The sequence below is a fragment of the Limulus polyphemus genome, unplaced genomic scaffold (assembly GCF_000517525.1).
Source record: "Limulus polyphemus unplaced genomic scaffold, Limulus_polyphemus-2.1.2 Scaffold526, whole genome shotgun sequence".
Classification (NCBI taxonomy): domain Eukaryota; kingdom Metazoa; phylum Arthropoda; class Merostomata; order Xiphosura; family Limulidae; genus Limulus; species Limulus polyphemus.
The window spans coordinates 516,162-541,928 of NW_013666136.1; the positions used below are offsets into that span (position 1 = coordinate 516,162).

Sequence of the window (25,767 nt, forward strand, 5' to 3'; positions counted from 1 at the left end):
TGTCTACCTTGAATATTAAAAAAAATTTTGAACATTTGATCAGTATCTCCAGTTAATTCAGTTACCAATTCACATTATGTAATTCTTGTTTTACCTCTTCAAAATTCGTTTTTTTTTACATTTGGAACCAAAATATCATTATTCCTTATCTCCATATGCAGCAGAACATGAAATCTAATTGAGAAATGCTCGCTTGCACCAAGAAGTTCCACAGTTTTCACCTGTCGACCATTTCCACATTGGAAGTTAACAATAAATCTAAAATGATATTGTTCCTGATAGGTTCTCAAACCAATTGGCGAAGAAAACCATCTAAAACAATCTCTAAAAACCTGTCTCCCCCATGGCTTTAACATTTATCAATCTATGTGCCTGAAATTAAAATCTTCCTTAATTATTACCTCACAAACAGATGAATTCTTTATCTCATTGTAATGTTTCTCATCAATTTCATCTAGTGGTCTGTAGCATTCTCTTTTCCTAGTCTTTATTAGCTTTCATTCACAATCAATTAGCAACAAGCTTAGGAGTGTGATAACATTTTCGAAAAGTCGCAGTTAGCAAAGAACCTGACTTATCGGGTGTGGCTATATTAATTAAAGACTGAGTATAAAGGACTCGGATTCGGGAATGGATAATTGGAATTACGTATTTAAAAATTGTATTCTATAAACGAAAATTGATTTTATTTTAAAAACTAAATATAGGAAAAATCAGGAGTTATTTGAGTTAATAGAAGATCAAGAATATAAAGGTTCAAAACTTAAAAAAAGAGAGAGAAAAGGATCAAAAAGTATTACAGTATATTAAAGTAAAAATCGTAAAAGTAAAAATTATCATTTATTCACTTTTATCTAACTTTTTTACCTTTTCCTTGACTTAGTTACCCCCAATTGCCGACACAGTTATATCTCCTTATTGTTATTCTGTCTTTGAAGCATGTGCGTTTAAGACGAAAAGTTAGATCTATTTCCCGAGAAACAATGATATTTTAATATCACAACTGCGCTATATCCAATATAGGAAAATAAATATTCAAGAACACCCAAAACCCCGATGTATGTAGTAGTGGATGGGATGAAATTATTTCTCAATTTATAAAATCGTGCGATTTATCTGTAATACTTCGCTACACGCGAACAAAATGAGAGAAACGAAAAACCTTCACGTCAATCATAATACATGGAACTACTGTGGGTACTTACTTATCCAGTTATCTTTAGGAAGTCCATTAAGTTATATGTTTCCATTTGAAGGCAATCCAAAGTTTAAACACGTCACGACTATGATTCTACTTAGCCCAGTATCGAACCAGATTACACAACTTAGTACGTCATTTCATGACTTGATCTTCAAAAACGAAGTTGGAAAAACGAACATGAAATTTATCACATACAGGAACACTAGCTTGCTGGTTTGCCAGTTCTTGTTAATGATAGTAACGTTAATTCAAACACAGTAATGAATAAATAAATAAAGTTGGAATAAAATGAATAATGCGTTATTAATTCTTATCTATAAATCCGATCTGTAAATCACTTAAAGTTGATAATAATTACAATCCACTCATATAATTTGATTTACACCACTACAATATCTGTCGTATCCCAGCCGGCCTGATAAGCCTTGATATTGGCGAAAGGCCTCCTAGTATTGGATATAGCAAATGTAGTGTGGATGACATATTTTAACATAATCTCTTTTGCTTTCATTCATGGGTTCTTAGAATTCAGCCCAGTTTTCTAAATCGAAATAAAATATAATGAAACATTAAGGATAGTAGTCAAGAAAGAAGACACTGATGTAACTACGCTTTCTCATTTAATTCTTGATAACACTCACGCAGATTTTACACTTTCATAATTACCTCTTGGTTCAATAAACACTAGCCCTGAGAAGTTGGTGCAGTTTCCGTTCTAATGGTTCAACAAACACTAACCCTGAGAAGTTGGTGCAGTTTCCGTTCTAATGGTTCAACAAACACTAACCCTGAGAAGTTATATTTCGAATAGCTTCAATAGGTCTCCAACATTCAACACAATAGCAATTTAATGAAGTTCTTCAAAGTTCAAAGCTTTCAGCAGCAGTGCCTTTTCATTAGGGATGGTCAGATATATTAAAATTATATCAGTAAATCACACATTTACCATGTAAAACACTTTGAGATAAGACAGTTTATTTCTAAAAACCTTGTGTAATTTGTAAAGATAAAAATCTGAAACAAACTCGTTTTAAATAAAGTTACTCGTTAGACAGCTTCTCAAGGAAATGTTTAGCACATTTTCTTGAAAAGTTAAATTTTTCACGACATCGGTTGAGAACTCCGGTATTTGTTTTGTCCACACTCAACAACGACATGAAATTTGCTTTGATGCTATCTCCTAACCCTTTTCTCTCTCTACCACTGGCTAAGCAATCCGCGATGTTTCTCAGCAGACTCGGCCTGTTAATATACAATTACTTAGGGTTCAAGGGAATTCCAGGCCACCTAATCGACACTTTTTTCTTTGTTCTTCGACTAACGAGTTATCCTTCATAATTAATCCAACATATTAATCCAAATAACCAATCCTTCATTGGAAAAATGCTAAACAGTGATTTTAACATTAAACTGTTTTCATCTGTTTTTACTCCACCGAATAAAATGAATTATCACACCCTGTCCCAACAAGAAACACTACTACTCCTTGATTCAAAGAACATCATCATTACATCCTGTCCCAACAAGAAACACCACTACTCCTTTATTCAAAGAACATCATCATTACACCCTGTCCCAACAAGAAACCCACTACTCCGTATTCAAAGAACATCATCATTACACCCTGTCCCAACAAGAAACACCACTACTCCTTTATTCAAAGAATATCATCATTACACCCTGTCCCAACAAGAAACACCACTACTCCTTGATTCAAAGAACATCCTCATTACACCCTGTCCCAACAAGAAACCCCACTACTCCTTTATTCAAAGAACATCATCATTACACCCTGTCCCAACAAGAAACACCACTACTCCTTGATTCGTAAAGTATGTAATCACATCTTGTCTCACTAAAATGTGCCACCTCTCCTTGTTTCAATCACAAACACTAGCACTCAGTAACTCAACAATTAATGTTATTATATTATCATGTCCTTTCCCAACAAGAAACACCACCAATTTCCGTGACTTTACTTCTATCCGCATAAGAAAGATAAATCTTGTGACAACTTCAGTGGCTGTACTTCTTCAATCTTCTGCTAAATATACGCAAATGATAAATCTATTATCATCTGTCTTATATCTATAAGGTAATAAACGTGTAACAGGTAAACCGTGTAATAACCTGAACGCCCGTAAATCTATAATTTCCGTTGCTATAATCTTTCCGATTACGCTTTTATATTTTCTTGCTACTATGCGGAAAGACAAGTTGACTCGTTGTGCAGATTAATGTCAAATTATCAATACGTGGCTATTTTTAATTAATTTGTACCAGTTTTGACGATAGCTACCGTACCTAGCTTTAGCAATTCCGTGTAAGAACTTTCAAAACGTTTTGGTATGATACGAAACCTTAGTCACAGACTGGTTAATTTGATTAAAATATTGAATAAATAGAACAGGCCAATTTGTGGACATTTGCTGAGGTAGTTAAGTGTTCAGCAACTGTCCAATTAATGTTCCGAGAGTTATAAGTTGGACACAGCTTCGTGTGATAAGTAACGTTTCAACCACTACTATGTGTGTCGTAACTCATCTGACCTGAATAGCCTTGGTATTATGCGAAAAGCCTCGTCGGCACTGGATATAACAAATATAATGCGGTTGGCATATCATTATATACCATTCTTTATTCTCACTCAGAAGTTCTTATTAATAATTACATTCCAAAACACACTTGAGTAGGCCTAATATCGAAGTTTCACAATATTGATCGTTCATAATACCCGAAAGAATTACAACCCTCTTTTAGTTTTAGAGAAAATAAATTCTATCAAAGTCTGAAAAATACGAAAGTTTGACCTGAAATGTTTTGTCTTGTTAATCTCAGAGGCGTCGCTGGGTGATTAAAAGATTCGGGGCTCGGGCCCATTTTCGGCGTTTCAATATGATATCGATCATGGTTTTTAATTCTGATTTTTCAAGACACCAACTGGAAATGCGGTTCACTGTCAAACAGAATCTGGGGACGGGCCCCGGTGTGCCAGTCAGCACATAACGACGCCTCTAATTGAAGTATAAAACTAAAACCCTAGCTAGAATGGCCTGCCTACACAACCTAAAAAGTAATAATTTTATGAATTCACAATTATTACAACATATGAAGTTATTTACATAAATTACTTACTTGAACAGCATAGTAAGGAAATTTAATTTCTATACATCTTTGTTTCTGAAAATTCATTATTAATATTACTGAATATAATTTTTACCTTTCTGTTAAGGCATCCATCGCAAAGCTTATCGTTTAGAATATCTTGATATTTATAAATATATTTTAAGGACAAACAAAAGATACGAATGGTTAAAGGTTACTTAATCACCGGTTCTTAGATTGTTAGGAGTATCTTTTATTTTTATGTGATCACTGTCACAAACTACAGAAAGGCAAAAAAGAATCACTTCAGGATATTATTGACACCATTAAAATCCTAATTATTTCCCCTGTATTTATATAGATCAAGACACTTATATGATTTCGTCTCCTTAACATCCATTACGAATAATCATCACTTCCATCTTATCACATCACAGGGACAAGGGGGGGGGGCGTAACACTCTGCTGGACCACCAGTATTTTAGCTGGAATGTTTAAAAAACTTGTATATGATTGGAAAAGTCATGGAGAAAATTTGTATATAGCAGTAAACCAGCCCTAGCGCACGTGCCAAGGGCCCCAAAAATAAACAATAAATAAACAAAAGATATGTAAGCTTAACCTGGCTTTCAAGGGTTATCGGATAGAAATCATCACTTGTGAAATCGGTCATATTTTCGCCCGCTCTCCTCACCAGAGGACAATTTCTATCCTCAATCTCTTATTGGACGAAATTATAAACACTAAGTTTCGTCAGGTTAGTAACATCACGAATTCTTCATAGTTTAGCACGACCTCTAAGCACAGAGATGCATGGCAGTTTTTGCTGAGTTGAAAGAAAAAGTTTTCAACGGGTTTCACTTGAGTGAGATTTCCAAGAGGACCAACAAGATAATAATGACCTATATTACGCAATAATGCAAGCAATACATGGATATAAATGTACTAGTGATAAAATAAAACAAAAATGTAAACTTAAGACTTTAATTTTACGACTTGCATTCTGTTACGCCAAAGGGACAAGCGTGCAGTCTCACTTAAATTAAACTGTTTTTATTCGAATGAAATCTAATAGGTTTAGAGAGAAGACAGAAGTTATTATTGTTATAATATTTATGAATACAAACTTTTAGCGTCGTCGGTTCAAGATACGATTTTATTAAGATTTGTTTGCCCCTTAATGTGCCTTTTTTACAAACTAAACTATTATTCAGTTGAACGGTGGCTGATGTCTTCTCACTTCCATTATCCTAAAATAAAAAATCAGTACCGGTTTCAGGAAGCGCGAGATTCCAAACTGCAAAGTAACCAGATCGCACAGTCCAGTAACAGGTTACGCGCTACTGAGGATGTTTTTTAAATAAGACTCAAACTACATGCTTAAATGTTATTTTAGGGGATTAAACATACCACACACTTTTTAAAATTCTTATGAAATACAGAAATAATGGATACACTTTTCTTTCAAATGCTATTTTCAACTCATCACTGCAAGAAGGTCCAAACAGTGCGACGGCTGGCACTGTTCGGAAGCCAAAAAAAAAAGCATTATTACTAGTAGTTACTTCACTCCAAGAGGATATTGCACTCTGTAAGATTTTCTCATGTTTGCCAATAATTTCTCATGAAAGAGCTATGAACATTAGTTATTAATTGTTGATTTCAAGTTTAAATAAACAGACAGCCTAAAAGTTAAGCTAAAAGTTTTCGAAGATTTTGATCATTTGATAAAGAGAAATAACATTAGAATCAGTAACATTGTACGAAAACAAACCATAAGTCTTAAACTATCTGAGCAATTGCAGATTGACGAAAGGTTTAACTCAACAAATGTATATTTTATGCGTATAGGTTAAACTAGGTTAATCAACCCTTGACCATAAACTGCAGAATGTATTAGTTTTATTCAATATTGGTTTTAGTAATTAGATAAAGAAGTCTTAATATGGGGAGATGTTACTATTTTATACTAATAAATTATACCGCATGTGCTGCCCTCCGGTGGCTGACATTATACATTACACCTGACAACCTTTCAAAATGGCAGCCTACACAGAAAACTGGTGTGCGGTCCCAAATGATTGAAATGACTGTGTAGAGAAGCAAGGGTTATATTTCTTTTTCAATGTCCAAAATATCTAGAAATGTAAGTAGCTCTTACTCTTTGACTCTATAGAATTCTACTCTGTGTACTATTTCTCTCGTTCTTCTGCATATCAATCAGGCTTGATCTAGCCCTAACTTAACATAACCGTGATATCATAAACTTATTAATTAAAAGCCAGATTCTTGTTTTTAACGTAAAAAATGAATCAAATATTCGAGCGAGATTTGAAAATATTTGGAATAAATGATCTTAAGAACTGCAGACAAACTACTGAATGTGTCAAGCGTACTTTGAGAACAAAATGTTGATGGACTCGGCTAAAATTAATTAATTCCTAACACTCTAACAACGTTGTTTATATCCCAAACCCATCATCTATCATACCAATACAGCAAGTATGGTAGAAAATGGAAAAAAAAAGATAATCATTGTATTGGTTTTGATGATCAGTGGTATTATTACAGTAAAATTTAAACCGACTGATTTTTCTTCTATATACTACGTTACAGGGATTTGTGGAGGAAGCTATAGCAGTAGTATCAGAGGCTGGGCGGAGGAGGTTTCGAAAGTCCTAGCGTGTGATTAAGGGTCTGCCATTGTTCTTTAATTCAGTCAATTGGTGTAATTATTATGAAACCTTACACCGAAATAAATATATATAGAACATACTTTATGCGTCATCATCCTCATCTTATTAAAATTACAAAAAATAATAATGATTTCTTGCTTTGCAAAAAAACTATAACAAAATGGAAGCTAAAATAATTAAAGCTTTTTTGTGACCATTCGTGTGTGACCCAAACTGTATTTAAGACACATACGGCTTACATACTTCTCAAAATAAGAGTACAAAAACCTTGAACTTCTCAGAGTTAGCTGATATGGCGTATGCACCTCTGGGTGCAATGGCTACAGGCTGTAGCATAATTTATCGAAACGTTTGATGGTTTGTTCGAATGGCTTAATTCTAGTAAAATAAAAACTGGACTAAAACGTAACAGATCTGTTATTTCTTGTTGCCCAAAACACGGTTGCACTTTGCTGGAGTCTTGAATTGTATAAAAAATGTACAGCCTATAGGAGCAAAATCATACTCGCACTTCGGTAAAATCTATTGCTGAGTATTTAGGAAGATCTCTTAAAAAGTGATATTCAGTATTTGTTGACAAATAAACTTAAAATGATTGTCTTGAAAATTTATTTTCAGTAATAAGATTATTACGTTGTTTGTAGAGATGATGTAAGTGTGCAAACATCTGGACAAGCAGTGCAGGTTGAATGCGACACTGCCACCTGCAAGAAATTCCAGCTGTTGTTACCGATGAAAACAGAATATTAGTAAATGTGTGTCAACCTTCTGAATTGTCACAAAAACCAAAGTGTGCTAGCAGTAGTTGTTATAGCAATTTAAGCATAAATTTGATAGTAGATAACAGGAATGTTATAGTGAGAAATATAGCAATGTTGTCGTAAGTCTATCTGAAAGAAATATATTAAATTACATAAGGGGTTCGTTGTTTGAGAGGTATGGAAAAAAAATTCATGTACATTTTACAAACATTTTCGATTATATTCTAAAACAAAACAACAAACAGTGTGTTATGTCAGATAAACATTTATGCTCTTTTAAAAATATCTTATTAATCCAAAATTTAATATATATATATATATATATACTTATTGATAAAAAGTATGAAAATGATCACTATTGTTGAAACCATGGAAATATTTAGAGGTTGTTGCCGATTTGTATGTAATGAAGAAAATATTATTAAATGATGGGTGTAATGGATGTGGTCCTCACAGTGAATTGTGTAATGGATGTGGTTCTCTCTCGATGGATTATGTGTAATGTATATGGTCCTCACGGTGAATTGTGTAATGGATGTGGTTCTCTCTCGATGGATTATGTGTAATGTATATGGTCCTCACGGTGAATTGTGTAATGGATGTGGTTCTCTCTCGATGGATTATGTGTAATGTATATGGTCCTCACGATGAATTGTGTAATGGATGTGGTTTTCTCTCGATGGATTATGTTCGTGTGCGTATATTAATAATTTTCTACAACTACAAGCTGTTTGTACAACGCTTAAGATAACTGTCCTATTCATATACTACAGGATATCCATGTACACAACTTGTTAACGCCCATCAGTACTGACAGACACCGAGTTTCTCTGCTGTACTGTTTTTTGTATCCTTCTGCATTTTCATCTCAATAACAAACTCTTCAAAATAAAAGTTTGCTGAAAAGTCTTGGTATTTGTATTATTTTCTGCGTTGTTCACAAGGTTTTGGTACTGGTAGTAATGTTAAACTTCTGTCGAGACTAGCAGTGGCCTTGCCTTATTCCCCCTGGGCACGGGAACATGTGTGATACGAGACCCTCCCCCGAACCCAAGGCGAACAGAAGGGAAAAGAGGCCTCTTGTTGCCTTGTCTCCTAGCGAAACAGTCATTAATAAATCTTTTGAGTCGCTTTATAATTCTTGAAACAGGGGTCATTCACTAATTTCTCCATTAGCCTAATCAATAAGCATTAGGGACGTCTCTCATTGTTTAGCAGTCGTTGGTGCTATAAATCATCTATAAACTCTGTCATCTGTGTTAAAAAGTCATATTTCAGAAAACAAAATAACATCAGAGTAAGGAATTCTTGTTTTTATTTAATGAACTGAAATTTCGTATTATGTTTTCCTCAACCACAATATTTTAATATCAGAACAACGTTTAATTTTATCTCTGAACTTAATAAACTTAACGAACTAGGAAAATGAAGGAAGACTGCGAATCAATGATTACTTCTTATTTAATTTTTTTATTAAACATACCTACAACAGTCCAATATATCTTGAGAAGCAGAGCATAACCATATTTTTTATGACTTTTTTGTGTCTTACAGAGATTATAGCATTTACTACTTATTACCGCGAAAAGCATGTGTGACATTCAGCTACAATGAATACGAAACTCAGAAGAAACTGTCAATTCGGATAGCTCCACCACGTCTAGAAAAGTGCGATAAATACCTACTAAATGATACATACACACTCATGAAGAAAAGTAACATAGAACTAATATTATGATGCCTAAAATGACGAAACTTTGTTCATTAGTTGTAACATTTGTAAAAAGAGTTATGAGTTCTGGTATGCAGAGAAAAAAAATCTTTGAATAACAATAAATACAATGAAGTTGAAATGTTTACTAATTCGAAACTCATTGGGCCAGTAATATGGGATGTGGTTAGAAGTTTTGTTAATTATTTTTTGTTATAGCGCTAGGCTACACAATAGGCTCTCTGCGATCTCTCCACCGCGGGGAATCGAACCCCGGATTTTAACGGTTTAAATCTGGAAACTTATCGCTGACCCACCTGAAGACGTGATTAAAAATATAACCAGTCTTATCGTGGTGTAATATTACATGTATTAACAGTTCGACTGAGCTTTATCGGTATTTGGTCGTTGTGCGCGACCTGGGAGGGTCAGGTTCACTTTGGACCTATTAACCGTTAACAGATTACGTATCGCTACTTTAAACTTCGTGTATTATAAAATGTGGTGTCTCAAAACAACAAAAAGAACTAATGTAAATAACGTTTCACTGAAAATATATGGCTTTAACCCAGCCAGCCTTATACCTTATACAACAGAGGGTTAAAGTTGAAATGTCATCATACACTGTTTTTGCAGGAAAACTGTGAATAAATATATTATTAAAATTGTTACCAGATTAATTTGATGTAATATTGCAGGTTTTATCAACTAGCAGATTTCTCTCATTCGAATAAAAAAATTTTCAGTCTCGACAATTCTTCAAAAATAATCAAATTCCGCCAGGATTATAGAGTTTACTAGGATGTTGTGACTGTTAGTCCTACAGAACTATAGTAATGCCAGCATCAAGAGACGTTGTACAAAGCATTGTAAACAACTGGCCTTCGTTTTTATTTCAATCTTCTTATAAATGTTCGCAGCAGCCTTAAATATAGATTGTTCTGTGATTTGTCTGCTTGCAAATAATGTCACAAGTTTTTCATTAAATATTTATAATTCAAACTGAAATAGAAACCCTACGCGTTAATTTAACAAAGTTTATCTGGATTTCGGTAAAAGTTCATTACGTTTACAGTTCTTCTTCACCATGACATTTTATATGGAGTTAATATAACAGTTAGTAGTTAGATGGCGTGGGTACGGCTTGTCTGGCTTTAACGGAACTTGTGTAGTTAATATAACAGGAGGTAGTTAGATGGTGCGACAATGGTTTACTAAACCCCATAGAGTTGTTGTTTGGTTTTAAATGAAATCTTAACCTCTAACGTCTTGTACGCATTCTCTTGGTTTAATCATGTTCGACCTAGCTTGTAGTTCGTATTAATAACTGAAGGGAAAATGCACGTGTATTTAATATGCAGTGAGTCTAGTTCTGTATGTTCAAAGGCCATAATCAAATATGCTGGTATTTCATAAAGGTTTATAAAAAAAACAACAATTTTTGATTAGTTTAGATTACATACATATATATATGTGTGTGTGTGGACGTGCGCGAAGCTCTCCTCTGTTATTTCTTTGTTCTTCATAGTAATTGGTGGAACTGTGATAGTACCATGTCATGATTTAGTGAAGTGTACCGATTTTAAGTAAAACAAGTAACTCACTAACTTGTTTGAGCATATCTTATATCGTTAAGAAATGCGCCCTCTCGCAATCACGCCGTCGACCACTTTCTCGGGTCGGTAACACTCTGCACCTGTTGCAAGTGTTCACATACATCTATGTACCAGTTTCCAGTTCTTGCATGTGGTTCAGCAGAAACAAGTGTGCCCCATATTAAGTAATACACCTGCATCTATACAGGCTGGTAAAGTTGGCAAGCTTGGAAGGCACATTTTCACTTGCGCAGTGCTAATTAATATGTATTTATTCAAATATTATCAGAGAGAAAACAAATATTTGGACCTATAACCACAAGTTATATAACAGTAATAATGTGTTATTTAACAGTTTACTGAAATCCATATCGTTACAGCACAGTTACATCGTATCAAAATACATGAACAAGTTAGAGATAAAACAAAGCTGCAAAAGTTTACCTTCCCTCATCTCAGCCCCCTCCCCTTCGGTGGTTCAGCGGTAAATGGGCTTATAACTCTGAATATCGGCTTTTGATACCACTGATGGATACTGGACACAGCAAATATAACCTCTAGTGTAAATTTGTACTTTATTCTAAACAAAAAAAAAATTGTTACACAGGCATTATATCCAAGATACCTAACTACATGCATATCAATGGCTTATTCGATTGTAATAAAATAATGAAAACATAGAATATCCAAGACACTGCTAATGCACAGACCCTTTTTTTAAATCCATACTGGGTTTGTTAAGAACCCTGCGTTTAAAATAGCAGCCGCCTGGTGTGATAAGGGAATTTTACGGAAAGTGCTGAACTCGAATAAGTCTGAGGGCGATGTTCAAGTGCATCTTTATAAGGCTGTATTGTTCTTTTGAGATACCTTAAAAGTCCTACTGTATTGTTCTTTTGAGATACCTTAAACGTCCTACTGTATTGTTCATTTGAGATACCTTAAAAGTCCTACTGTATTGTTCATTTGAGATACCTTAAACGTCCTACTGTATTGTTCATTTGAGATACCTTAAAAGTCCTACTATATTGTTCATTTGAGATACCTTAAACGTCCTACTGTATTGTTCATTTGAGATACCTTAAAAGTCCTACTGTATTGTTCATTTGAGATACCTTAAACGTCCTACTGTATTGTTCTTTTGAGATACCTTAAACGTCCTACTGTATTGTTCTTTTGAGATACCTTAAACGTCCTACTGTATTGTTCTTTTAAGATACCTTAAACGTCCTACTGTATTGTTCTTTTGAGATACCTTAAACGTCCTACTGTATTGTTCTTTTAAGATACCTTAAACGTCCTACTGTATTGTTCTTTTGAGATACCTTAAAAGTCCTACTGTATTGTTCTTTTCAGATACCTTAAACGTCCTACTGTACTGTTCTTTTAAGATACCTTAAACGTCCTACTGTATTGTTCATTTGAGATACCTTAAACGTCCTACTGTATTGTTATTTTAAGATACCTTAAACGTCTTACTGTATTGTTATTTTAAGATACCTTAAACGCCCTACTGTATTGTTCATTTGAGATACCTTAAACGTCCTACTGTATTGTTCATTTGAGATACCTTAAACGTCCTACTGTATTGTTCTTTTAAGATACCTTAAACATCCTACTCTCAAGCGCCTCTAATAAAGAAAGTTTCTCGCAACTATAAATTAACCACTCTTTGTCACTGAAATTAATAATACAAGGGTACATCTTTATCCTTCTGATTTATGTATGAACTGAATGAACATTTTCCAAATTATTCAGCTAAATATGATGTGGGCGATATATACTTACTCATAAACACAAATGGTGTATAACTCGAGCTTAACTAGAAATAAACTAAAACAATTACACGATCCTTTAGAGTTAACTCTAGTGTGAGTTAATTGAGGGTAACGTGTTTACAACTAAAGATCGAGTTATATGACAGCTAGATTTGTATATTACTTGGATCCGGGCTGGTAAATCTTGAGGAAATCAGTGACACACTTAGAAGTAGGCTTAATAAAATACGACGTGTTACTGAATAAAATGCTTGTGTATTGTGGAAGTAATAAAGGAGTACTTAGCAGGTTCAATTTCTGTTTGTTTGGAAAGAAAATGGAAAAAAGGAATGGATTAATCCTTTATAAAGTTTATCTACACACTTAGAGTCCTGCCAAAAAAACATCACGAAACAGCAAACGTTGCAACTGGAATGGATTAATCCTTTATAAAGTTTATCTACACACTTAGAGTCCTGCCAAAAAAACATCACGAAACAGCAAACGTTGCAACTGGAACATTTCCTTTCCCTAAACTTTGCAAGATCACGAATTGTTACGAAATTATCTGGCTGTCAAATCAGGATCATTAAAGCACTTATCGATAGAGTATACTAGAATATTATGAAGAACTTTGCGACATTCGATACAATGGAGATATCAATGTTAAGGTAGAACAACCTTAAAACCACGTGTAAACCTATATTCTAACTGGTTTTACCGTGATTAAATGGTGTCTTCGAACGACGTAACCGTTCATCTACTAACCCTTACGGGGTATGGTCTAGGAGTAGGCGTTCCCCTACTGTGAATCTGAGGGCTCTTGTGTTGTGTACCGTTGCCGCAAAAACGCCATCCGCACTTTCGAAAGTTACTGACTAGCTGCCTTCCCAGTTTAACATTTTGTATACAACTAAAATCACATGTCACAAATAAACTAAGCCTTTACTCACATAATAAAATATTATTAAAATTAACAATTTCCTGTCGTTTGGAATTTTGGGGAACATTTTTTTTGATATCTTGTTTATTAGCTGTTTCTTCTTTGATTAACTTCTGTTTTCGTTAAAGTCAATTAAAAAACATCAATTGAAATTATACGAGAAAATATCCTTATTAGTCTTGTGAAATTAAAACTTAAATATTAAATACAGTTTCTTGCGCGTATATTAGGTAACTACGAATATCTCTTGCTCTGAATTTATACTGAAAAAATAACTATTATCTGCTCCGTTCAAAAATGACATATCATTAAGGTTTGAAGTATTGGCTGTACAATACATATAAAGCGTCAGTGAGTCGGAAGTCTTAAGTAAATCATATATGAAGAATTGTAGTAACAAGTGGGCAGAACCAGAACGAACCGCTCCATAAATCTGTTAACTGTAAGCTAAAGTATATCAAATAGAAACCGACGTTCTTTACCTATCGGACAAGTAGAACAAGTTTTATTATACGCTCCCCCAGGTGGCGATATAGTGCAACAAGAATTTATCTTTTTTTAAGAAATTGGTAACTGTAACATTCACATGACTACCACTGAGGAAGAGCAACAATTTAGGCTTTCATCATTACATTCCAGTTGGTTTCTTTGCTAACTCATGCCATACTTATAAGTAAAGAAACGTTGTTGTTAGTCAACATTCACATGACTACCACTGAGAAAGAGCAACAATTTAGGCGTTCATCATTACATTCCAGTTGGTTTCTATGCTAACTCATGCCATACATATAAGTAAAGAAACGTTGTTGTTAGTCAACATTCACATGACTACCACTGAGAAAGAGCAACAATTTAGGCGTTCATCATTAAATTCCAATTGGTTTCTATGCTAACTCATGCCATACTTATCAGTAAAGAAACGTTGTTGTTAGTCATGCGGAATTCTAAAATATCACTCTATGTTAACCTAAATTGTAAAAATGAACTTGATGTGTTGGGTGGCACTCGCGTAGTTTAGTAAATAGAACAGGAAAACTGTCAAATTTCGTATCAACTTGTGAACGAAAACTATGTCACCTAATCACTAATGTAAACAATAAACTCCATGTTTTTCCAATGAATATATGTATATAACCCGATTTTTCCACTGCTTTACATCTACCACCAATCATTTTCTTGTTAGCGTAGACAAGTTTACAGGTTAAAGTAAAAAAATCGTTCCTAAAGAAGTTGTAAAATTAAATCAAGTAAAAAAGTTATCTATTTATAGCTGGAGTTTTATTTTAGTGAGTAACATTTTCATCATCAACATTTATTAGAAAACGTAATTTCAAAACTTGACTTGTCCACCCACCCCTACCCCAGTGGCTCAGCTGAGGGCTTATAACGCCAAAAGTCGGGTTTCGATACTTGCGATGTGCACAGTAAAGGTATACCCAATCTGTAGCTTTACGCTTAACAACAAAGAAATAATACTGTTGAGTAGATATCGTGATAGAATTAATCCCAATTAATTAATACGCAACCTAAATCAACAGACGTTTTATTTTTAACTCTCGGTTGTTCATAAAATCAACAACATTACTCGGTTTAAGTAAGTTTAGTATACCATATAGAAGCCCTTACAAAGTTCTAATTTTAAACTAGTCCGGAAACGACAAAACAGTGTAGTACTTGCGGCCATTTGTTTAAGTGTGCACATCTTTTGTCAATTTATGACTCAACATTCCCAAGAAAAGAAAAGCATTTTTCTCAACAAATGCCACAAGTATTCATCTGAAGTTATATAGCATTTCATTCGAAAGTTCGATTGTTTATTTGATTTGAAGTCGAGCCTAATTTAAAAGTCTTACAGATGGTACTTTTAAAAGGTTATTTTTAGGGCCACAATTCATTGACAAATATTTACTACTATAATAACTTAATGGAAAAAACAATATCCATTATAGATAATCATATTTCACTCATGGTATAAAACATGTGACACGAGCGCCCCCTAACGTACAATTTCCTAGAAAACACATTGTCAAGGGGCGCTTGAGATAAAGTTGGTTTGGTAATATGATACTCGCTGAAGACAGCTATAAGATACAAGTTACGCCAAGTACGAAGGAGTGGAAAATAACAGAGTACAGCATACAAACATTCGCTGTATATCTACCTACACCTAGGCTCTAAGCTTTGATGGAGAACGGCTTCTTTTCGTTTTCTTAATTAGGTTGATTTGGAAATGTCAAACTGCTACCTCTGTCTCCTGTTACATTAGAAGATCATCTCGTGTTAACCTATTACAAATTAGGGTTACAAAAAGTGAAACTCTCTGACTACTATCAATTCACTCGGCATTAAACAAAACGAAGGTATGCGCGTAACATTTTAGGGACATAATTAAATTCTGTACTCTATTTTATCAAGTATCAGAAACTTTAAGCTTTAGAAATTATGTATCTTTTAAATGTTCACTTACGTGTGGTGACGTGTTTCATCCGTAGATCAGGATTTCTGCATATACAGTATTGTATTAAGCCGAAAAGAAGCACTTCGTAGTATTTGAAAATATATAATTAATAATCCTTTTTTTTTTAGCACTCTATACGAGTTATCTATTTCATGCTCACTTTGTACGCGCGCCTTCAGTCACGGGAGAAAAGCAAACGGCTGTGTCCGAGCGCTACGAGATCAGGTTTACGTTTCGCGTTAGGGCTAGATACGGAAGGGCATCGTTCCCCTCCAGACGTTTCCTTGCTCCGTGACGGATGGCCTCAGTGTGGGGACAGTCTTGACTGACAATAGCGAGAGCCAATTGGGGATTGACGGGGCGTAGCAAACTCACCTCCGATGAGCAATCACTGTTCTTCAATCAGTCATTGTTAGGTTCGTAACTGATCAACGTCAATGTTCCTCGCCGCTACCGCTCGACGTGTTTTGTTGTTATTGTGTGAGTTGATTGTTGAGAGGTAACTTTATTAAGAGATACGTTTCCTCACAGTTAGTTTAACATATACATAAATTAATTATCGCACTAATAAAATTGCTTGAATTAATATATATATATATATTACTTTCTATTTCTCTGAAAACGTGACAGTTAATCAATCCCTTCCAATCTGGCGGTTAGGTTCGGCTGCTTAATGTCGCATTTCGAGTTGCTTAAGGATTAGTAATAACAAGCGAAGTATTACTTTACTCAAATTAGCCAAGTTCCGAGCGTACGGGGAAACGTATTGCATGGGGTTTCCAAACCAGCACATTGAGTCTACGTAGAGACTCGGTCGTGGACAGAAAACCAGTAAGACAGCAAGCTATCAGAACGGAAGACAATCGGGACTTACTCATTTCTGTAAAGAGGGTAAAGGAGCTGGTGATTAATTAGTGAAGCGGCAATCGATCGAAGAAGAGTCGAATAAACCTTCGCGTTGTCTGTATAGTAACAATACTTAAATTGTATAAAGATGCTTGTATCGTCTTGCTACATTCGAATCACGAGAAAAAAAGCCAGTGTGCATCGTAGTCGAATCGCATGACGTGGAAAACAGACTAAACTAATTAGTTACACTCCTTAATTAAATTACGAGTCTGTTAAAGTTAGTTGTTATACGTCATATGTTTAAGCGAAATGTTAATAAAAACAACATTTCCGGTGACGGCATATGAGCCACGAAACTACAATCTCTCTTTTATTTCACATTTTATGACCCATAAAACTAAAGCGTAAATTCACAAAACTTTAAGCCTTCAAATATTGTCCTTTTAATATGTCCGCATTTGCGGCCTTGCACGTTTTTAGTAAATTATTTACCTTACAAGCTTCATTTTCTAAGATACATTTACACGTGTCTACCTACCATCGTTCTCTATCTGTTATCAAATCAAGAGCTCCCAATGAAACCGTTGGTATGAGTTGTCGGATAATGACACCACAACTTTGGTTTAGTTGCTTACAAGGATAACAAAACACAAGTTTTTACATTCAAAGTCATTAGATATATATTTTTTTATTTTAAACTGAGTGTCAAAAGTGTATGGAACAAAATAATCTAGCGCCCCCAAGTGGCACAGTATTCCATGTACTCATTATGTCAATGTACTTAGACACACACGTACTTGCGTAGAGAAGTGGAAATTAGCGCCTCTACTGGAATAGATAATATTCTCTCAGAGAATAGCTCGTCAGCTTTCCACTCCTGTTCAACAGGTAAATTCAGTGTCTTTGTTCAGTCGATAATTTCACCTTGTGATCATTATTTTCTCATAGCATTGGTCAGCTGTAGCATTCAGACATTGTCAATTCGACCAGCAAAGCATGTTGCAGTTCGTAATCCATTTAATCAGAATGCTATATGTTATAGGAGTATTTTCTTGAGCGGAATAAAAATTATCCACTTTAGAGAACAAAGAGACAAAAAAAGACACTAGACACTAGACATAACTTCTCTCTGTGTTGTAAAAGTCTACTTTAGTTATGTGACATAACTTCTTTCTGTGTTGTAAAAGTCTACTTTAGTTATGTAACATAACTTCTTTCTGTGTTGTAAAAGTCTACTTTAGTTATTTAACATAAATCTACTACAAACTGTACTCCTGAAGCTAAGAAAACAGCATTGTTATATCCACTGTCTACAAATAAATTACTGGTTAATCTAATCTGATAATCAGATTAATCTAATCAGCTGTCGTTTTGTTTGTTTGATGTTAAGCACAAAGCTACAGAACATTCAGACAAGCCAAGAAAACAACTTTCCTATATCCTCTGTTTAACTACTTCTCACTTCTTAACGTAATATCATACAAACTGTTGTTGTTAACTGAAGAATAAGGTTTGTTTGTTTGATGTTAAACACAAAGCTACAGAACATTCAGACAAGCCAAGAAAACAACTTTCCTATATCCTCTGTTTAACTACTTCTCACTTCTTAACGTAATATCATACAAACTGTTGTTGTTGTTAAGTGAAGAATAAGGCTTGTTTTTTGAATTTCGCGCAAAGCTACACGAGGGCTATCTGCGCTAGCCGTCCCTAATTTAGCAGTGTCCACCGCCAACTCTTGGGTTACTCTTTTATCAATGAATAGTGGGATTGACCGTCACATTGTAACGCCCCCATGGCTGAAAATGTGAGCATGTTTGGTTGGATGGGGATTCGAACCCGCGAACCTCAGATTGCAAGACGAGACACCTGGCCGTGCCGGGCCACAGACGAATAAGGATTTCTGTGTTCTTTCATTAACAAACATAAACTAATTCTTAAGCTAATGTGGCACAAATGGTTTTCGTTAAGCTAAGAATAAAACTTTCCTATATCCTATGTTAACAATAATATATCATTTCTTAATACTATCAATCAAACTGTTATCGTTAATCTAAGAAAAGAGATTTCACATATCCTCTGTCTAGCAAACATAAACTGCTTTTACTTGTTAACCTCGTCGGTTAGAAACATTTGTCGTTAAGCTAAGAAAAGACCTTTATTATATTTTCTGTTTAAGAAGTATAAATTACTTTTTAACCTAATCTGATACACAGTGCTCTGATTTAGTTAAGAAAAAGTTTTCCTCTGTCTTCTGCTTAACAAACTTAAATTACTTTTTAGTCCTTAACCTAATGCGATAAAGGCTGTTATCGTTAATCTAGGAAAACAAATTTACTATATCCTCTTTTAACAACCCTAATCTGCTTCTTAACCTAATCTGACACAAACTGTTGTCAATAAGCTTTACTATATTTTGTTTAATTAAAGCTACTTAATCCAATGTGATATAAACTGTTGTCGTTAAGGCTAAGAAAACAGCTTTACTGTATTCTCTGTTTTGATAAACAAAATTACTTAAACTAAGATGATATAAACTGTTGTTGATAAGGCTAAAACAAAAACAGCTTTACTATATATTCTGTCCATTAAACAAAAACTACTTAACCTAATGGGATACAAACTGTTGTCGTTAACCATAAGAAAACAGCTTTAATATATTCTATGTTTTCTAAACAAAAACTGCTTAACCTATGTGATATACACTGTTGTCGTTAAGCCTAAGAAAACAGCTTTACTATATACATTTTTAATACAAAAATTACTTAACCTAATATGATATACACTGTTGTTGATAAGATTAAGAAAATAGCTTTACTTTATTTCTTAATTTAATATTAAAAAAATGTTGTTAAGATAAAAGTGTCTTCCCTATGCCCTCTATCTAACAAATAACAACAACTTTTGAGCCTAATGTCGTTACGGCTAAAAAAAAAACAACCAGCTTTTCCGTATCCTCGGTTAAGAAATATATCTACTTCTCACTTCTTATCCTAATCCGATCCAAACTGATGTCGTTAAGCTAAAACACAGCTTTTCAGTATCTTCTAACAAATATAAACAAAACTACTTAACCTAATGTGACACGTCGTGTCATCACTAAGTTAAGAAGACAACTTTTTTGTACCGTCTGTTTTGCTGTCAAGGTAAGAAGAAATTTTCCTGTACCAACTCTGTGCTTCATGTTAGGTTAAGAGGAACTCTGTGCTTCATGTTAGGTTAAGAGGAACTTTGTGTTTCATGTTAGGTTAAGAGGAACTTTGTGCTTCATGTTAGGTTAAGAGGAACTTTGTGCTTCATGTTAGGTTAAGAGGAACTTCGTGCTTCTAGGCAGCGCATGTTAGGTTAAGAGGAACTTTGTGTTTCATGTTAGGTTAAGAGGATTAGTTTAAAGAGGAACTTTGTGCTTCATGTTAGGATAACAGAAACGTTGTGCTTCATGTTAGGTTAAGAGGAACTTTGTGTTTCATGTTAGGTTAAGAGGAACTTTGTGCTTCATATGAGGTTAAAAGGAACTTTGTGCTTCATGTTAGGTTAAGAGGAACTTTGTGTTTCATGTTAGGTTAAGAGAAACTTTGTGCTTCATGTTAGGATAACAGAAACTTTGTGCTTCATATTAGGTTAAGAGGAACTTTGTGTTTATGAAGCACAAAGTTCCTCTTTAAACTAAGATGAAGCACAAAGTTCCTCTTAACCTAACATGAAAACAAACTATGCCGAACAGCTTCCCTATTTATAAAACAAACTACTATCTAATCGAATATAAAAACAAACAATGCTTTCCATTTTAGCACAGAAGAAAACACTTTCTATTTATTTATTGTACGAAAACTATTTCTCTGCTTAAATTTGAAAAACAAACTTTCCTTCCAATTTTTTCGTTTTTTACCAGTACTTCGCCCCGTGTTGATGGATCTTCACCAAATTTCGTAAGGAGGTTCATTGGGTCCAGGGGAGATACATATAAATTTGCGGTTTCATATGTTGTGATTTGCAGTTTTTATGGGCGTTTTTTACAATTACATAAATGGGAAGCAACTTTTCCTGTCCGAAGATAACCTTTCATTAATCATGGATTAAATAACTTCCAGTAGACGGGTACTCCAACTAGTATTAAATATTATTGTTTTTTCATGTTCTTAATTTCTTTAAATTTGTATTTAAGATAAAGCTACTAAGGCTATTTCCCACCATCCTCAAATTTGAGCGCCAGTCAACAGCATCCTATCACCCACCATTCACGCTAAAGGATTAACTTTCGCCCTTATAACGGTTCCACAGCTTAAAGTGAAGAAAATATTTTTGTGATGTCGGTTCGGATTCGAACATGGTTCGCCAAGTTTGAGATACGGAGCCTTACCAGAGGGCCAATTCGCGCCGCAAAAACTGGTTTTCTTCATACCATAATATAGATACATTTCATAATTATCTGTATCAGATCAAAGGCGTACAGGCCATTATTCAGCTCTGGCGAAATAATTGTGTAAAAACGCGCAACAAATACATGACAGTATCAACTAAACTGTAACAAGTTAATGTAAAAATTATACCATTTGTACAAAAGTATAAACCCTTGGAGGATGCTGGTTGGGTGATAATATTTGATAGAAGTCGAGGGTGGTTTATATTATTAGATCTCTATATTTATGGGTAACTATCACGCCCACAACCGGTTATAGACAATGAGTGGTTAGTGAGTATCTGAGACATTGTGGGTTCTAGCACCCAGATCCTAACCCCTTATTGAATCTGTATCTTACTTTCTAGTTTCTTTGTTTTAGAACAAAGCCAAATTGGGCTATTTGCTGTGCCCACTACGGGGAATTGAACCCCGGATTTGGTGTTATAAGTCCATAAATTTACTGCTGTCCCACAGGGGCCCATCCTAGTTTTAAATCTGTTGTTTAGTTTATGTCTGATAAACGGAATGTTTTTTGGATGCTATGGCCGCAGACATTTTCACTTTCAAATGATAGCATTTACATTTTTATACAAGTCCTTCGCTGGGACAGAGGTAAGTCTACAGATTTATAAAGCTAAAATTAGAGGTTCGATTCCCCTTGGTGAACATAGCAGATAGCCCGATGTGGCTTTACTATAACAAAAACACATTTTTATATAAATGGTATAATTTTACATTATTGTGTAACAGTTTTACTGGCGCGATCATATATTTCTTGGCGCGTATATCTATAATAATAATTCTGTATTTATTGTATAAATGTGTGTGTCATATATATATATATATATATACTCGAGTTATTAGGTTGATATATCCAGATAACTATGTCAGTGTGTGTATTTCGAACCTATTTTAGCATAGAAGAACAGTCAAAAAATATTTTAAACATTTGTATTTCCCAGAAAGGTAAAAACATTTTTTATGAGGTTTTTTGCTAGCTTGCCTCATTAAAAAGATGCGCATGTGGATAGGTAATAATACCCAGGTGTACACTCTCAGGGTTCACATAGTATGGGTGCAAAATTTCATGTTTCTAGGTTCTCTTTTCTTGGAGCTATGGCGGTCAAATACACACACACAGACATACACACCCCCACAGACACGCCCTTTTATTATTAGCAATTTCATATACTTACAGTTGTGTGGATAATGCCACATATGCACTGTTCACATATTCTTCTAACTACAATTATTGTATTAAACTTTTTTAATATATGTATATATAAATCAATAGTTCTGAAGCTATGAAATACATTAATTACAAATAGGCGATTTTTTAATCAGCACTATAAAACAATAATAATGAAATTAATATAAATCAGAAACATTATAAAGTGTGTGTGTGTGTGTGTTTTCTTATAGCAAAGGCACATCGAGTTATCTGCTGTGTCCACCGAGGGGAATCGAACCCCTGATTTTAGCGTTGTAATTCCGAAGACTTATCGCTGTCCCACCGAAAGACAATATTATAAAGAGACTCAATAAAGCAAAATTAATTTTTCCGTTACTAATTTTAATGATGACAACAACTACTGGTAATGGAAATATTAATTATAATTTTTGCGTCTCTTTGTAATGTTTGATATACGTGTGTGTACATATTAATTAGTCCCCCCAGTGGCACAGCGGTATGTCTGCGGACTTACAACGCTAGAATCCGGGTTTCGATACCCGTGGTGGGCAGAGCATAGATAGCCCATTGTGTAGCTTTGTGCTTAATTACAAACAAAACAAAACCATTTGATATTGCAGTTAACGCATGCGTGCATGAATTATACGTATAAAAAACTCAATGTTTTCTGACATAGCAATTATCATATTGACCTACTCTGGACTTGTAGGGAATTAGATCAAAGACTAAATAACTTTGTTTTAGGACTCTGTAAGTCCGTTGAGTAAGCTTCACTCCTAATTCTGTCAAATTAATAAATGATATTTGTAACGAAATATAAAGTAATAGTCCAAATTCATTATTCTTGAATGAAAAAAAAATATCCGGTCAGCACTACAATGTTTAAACCTTCAAAACATCATGGTTTCTAAATAATTCTAAATATTCACTTTCCAACCCCCTAACTAGTTTAATTTTTTCACGCTGAAAGATTGTTTGTAATTAAGCAATAAGCTGCACAATGGGCTATCTGTACTCTGCCCACCACGGGTATAGAAACCCGGAGTCTAGCGTTGTAAGTCTCCGCAGACATGCCGCTGTGCCTCTGGGAGGCCACGCTGAAAGACCCGAGAAAAATGTTGTTAATTCATCGACACATAAATTTGAAAAATAAAACAGTTACAGTATGTAAACAGTATCTCTCAACTTTCAACTAAAATGAAAATCTTAAAACCCTATTAACAAAAAATAATTTTATAACGGATAAAATTGTAATAGTTACAATTAGAATAACACAGCGATGGTTTTATTGTCTTGAAATTTTTACACCTTATACAGCAATTCCTGTATGCTGAATCCGAAAATGATATCCATTTTTCACAGATCGTCATAACGTTTGTTTGTTTTTGAATTTCACGCAAAGCTACACAAGGGCTATCTGCGTTAGCCATCCCTAATTTAGCAGTGTAAGACTAGAGGGAAGGAAGCTAGTCATCACCACCCACCACCAACTCTTGGGCTACTCTTTTACCAACGAATAGTGGGATTGACCGTAACATTATAACGCCCCCACGGCTGAAAGGACGAGCATGTTTGGTGTGACGGGGATTCGAACCCGCGACCCTCAGATTGCGAATCGAGCGCCTTAACCATCTGACCATGCCGGGCCTACATAAAAGAAAGACCACAACACGTAGTTTTGAGACTGAAAGACGTAGATTTCACACACAAAAATCAGGATGAATGAGGATGCATGTTGGTTTGACATCAATTTCTTCAATTTTCTTCAGTTTGTTTGTAATTTTGTTAACAAACATAATAATAAAAAATGTTTATTGAGGTAAACGAAATAATAATTTGATCTAAGTAAGAGTTTTTTTCTTCTCGATTTGTAAAAAAAAAAAATAATCCTTACGTCATAGAAAAAAAAATTCGACACCTGCGTAGCTGAATTATGGAAAATCCGTTATTAAAATCAAAACAATTTTTATGAAGTTTCAATTCGCAAGTTCGCTATGTCAGGATTTATTTGTTACCATCTTATAAGAAGGAGCAAGTTTGGCTATTCACAAAATAATCAATTAACCTGAAGGAAAAAAAAACGTAAAAAAATGTTTTACGAAACATTTACTTGAGTGGCCTCTAGTAGTTCTCACAAGGCCTCTAAAGTTGAACACGCGAGTATTTTTTTAATTTCATTGATGTTTGAGGCCTAAAGCGATCAAAAGCTGAATACGATTAACCTATTTACTCGTTAAGATAAAAAAAAATAGAATCATGTCCCACATTTTCGAAAGAGTTAGAAATGTTGAAAAACGTTCCCCTTTTTATAATCAAATTTCCAAGAACCAGATAATGAATTATCTCAGAGTTAGACACCAAACAAAGCTACAAAGTGGTACATTTGAGGAAAGATGGCTAGTCAACAACACCCACCGCCAACTCTTCGGCTACTCTTTTACCAACGAATAGTGGATTGACGGTCACATTATAACCCCCTCCTCCCCCCACGGCTGAAATGGCGAGCATGTTCGGTGATATGGATTCGAACCCGCAGATTGCGAGTCGAGCACCCTAAACACCAGACTATGTCAGACCTGAAGAAAATCACACTATTTAATTCTAAATGTAACTGAACAGAACAGCCGAATAGTTTCAAAGGAAAGATTTATGACTGAAAACGTAAAAATAAACATTTCGGACAAGTGGATGTTTATTCATACAAGCTTACTTTATATGCAGACTTTGTGCTTTCAAGTGTAAAATAAACAAATATCGTCAGACACGTAAGCATAGCAAAAGTTTAAAATTCATTTAATAATGATTCTATTGTTGGATATAAGACGAAAACAACTAACTTGGCAATCGACATACACACTTAGAGCTTACTTTATATGACAGACTTTGTGCTTTCAAGTGTAAAATAAACAAATATCGTCAGACACGTAAGCACAGCAAAAGTTTAAAATTGATTTAATAATGATTCTATTGTTGGATATAAGACGAAAACAACTAACTTGGCAATCTACATACACACTTAGAGCTTTCAAGTGTAAAATAAACAAATATCGTTAGACACGTAAGCATAGCAAAAAGTTTAAAATTCATTTAATAATGA

General features: G+C 34.4%; 1 protein-coding gene and 1 long non-coding RNA gene across 2 annotated transcripts in view; one reads left to right on the forward strand and one right to left on the reverse strand.

Moving 5' to 3' along the window:
* LOC106458875 (zinc finger MIZ domain-containing protein 1-like) overlaps nt 1-17,031 on the reverse strand; it is a 136,505-nt gene extending 119,474 nt beyond the window's left edge. The window contains exon 1 of the mRNA XM_022385236.1: nt 16,237-17,031. The gene's annotated coding sequence lies outside the window, so the exon portion shown is untranslated. The remainder of the gene's footprint in view (nt 1-16,236) is intronic.
* On the forward strand, nt 6,341-7,081 carry LOC111085647. Its single transcript, XR_002610452.1, has 2 exons — nt 6,341-6,452; nt 6,923-7,081. It is a non-coding gene; the product is annotated as an uncharacterized LOC111085647 (long non-coding RNA).
* Nucleotides 17,032-25,767: the final 8,736 nt, after the last annotated feature.